Source organism: Cryptotermes secundus, unplaced genomic scaffold, assembly GCF_002891405.2.
Source record: "Cryptotermes secundus unplaced genomic scaffold, Csec_1.0 scaffold1064, whole genome shotgun sequence".
NCBI classification, from domain to species: Eukaryota; Metazoa; Arthropoda; class Insecta; order Blattodea; family Kalotermitidae; genus Cryptotermes; species Cryptotermes secundus.
The window spans coordinates 8,733-10,196 of record NW_019720585.1 but is presented as its reverse complement, the minus strand read 5'-3'; positions in this window follow the sequence as shown (position 1 = coordinate 10,196).

Sequence of the window (1,464 nt, the reverse complement as noted above, 5' to 3'; positions counted from 1 at the left end):
CAAGTGAGTCGTGAAGGAGAGCACCACAAGATTCTAAGCTCTCAATGGCTTCTGAAACTGTAGAAAAATGTGCATGGATAAAATTCACATCTTGATAAACAGTATCACATCCAAACACCACTTTTGCTTCACGGACACATGCACACTCATCTAAAAGTTTTGCAACCATTTCTTTTACTTGATTGAAATTCTCCTGATAAAATTAAACTGCGGATATCCATGTCCCCGCCTAGTTAGGACAGGTTGAGGTGGAGGAGGAACCTGAGGTAGGCAATCTTTGTAGAACTGGACACGAACTGATGCTTTCAGAAACAGTTTTTTCCCCATTTGCAAGTAAATTGTTAACAGCTGGAAACTGTGGGCGTATTTTTTCTGCAATACGGTGTAATCCGTGCGCTAAACAGGTTATGTGTATAAGATTTGGATGAAATACTTGTAAGGCCTTTCCTGCTTTCAACATACAGGAAGCTGCATCTGTGAGTAATACAAGCACCTTACAACAATTATTCTCAGTTTCAGATGGCCATAGTAGTCGCAGAGAATCATTTAAAAATCTTGCTATTGTGCTATGGTTCGTTTTCTCTAGTACTTTGCAAGCAAGAAGATGAGGGTTGCCCGGTTCGTCTGGATGTAGCTTACCAACTACGAAATTTGCTATGTATCGGCCACATAAATCGGTTGTCTCGTCCACCGATATCCAGACACAGTTCCCTCCGATATCAGAACGGATTGATCCCAGAGTAGATTCATACAGCAAAGGTAGATAATTTTCTAAGAGTTGCTTCATCTTGGATTTTTTGAAGTACACAATATTTCTCCAGAAATGATCACAGAACTGGACTGCTTAATTTATTCCACGGAATGTTGCTGCATACTAAATCCTTACAAAGATCGGCTGAAAATGTATTAACAGAGGATTTGTGTTTGACCTGTGTAAGAAGCAGCTGTTGCGGTCTGCTATTCTTCTTCCCCTTCTTTGCCGCAATATGTGCAGTCGTTCTTGAGTGTTGTTCAAGTTGAAATTTCTTTTCACATTTTACTTCCTTTGCGCAAACTTGACAGTACACGACGACACCGTCTGTTGAATAGCCACTACTACCTGACAACCACCGATATTTTAAATATCTACTGCTGCACTTTTCTTTAGGCATTTTCAGTACACGAACACTTTTTTGATGCAGACTCTTAAAGTAAAGAGTAACACATTAAATAAAGAGACTTCTCTCAAGACCAACCCTCTGACGCTACTGTCTGCTGTGGCGGTCAATGGAATGCAGGAAAATCCCACCCCCTCCCTTTCGAAATAGCCAAGCTACCTGCTTGTATTGTAAGTGGTAAAAGTGCCGTTACTCAGAGAGTTGAGAATAGCAACTGGCAAGGGATGTCCAAAACACAGGCAAGACCGATTTTGTTGGAGAACATTGAAATTATCCTTAATTCCAAACATATATGCAGAAATGTGCT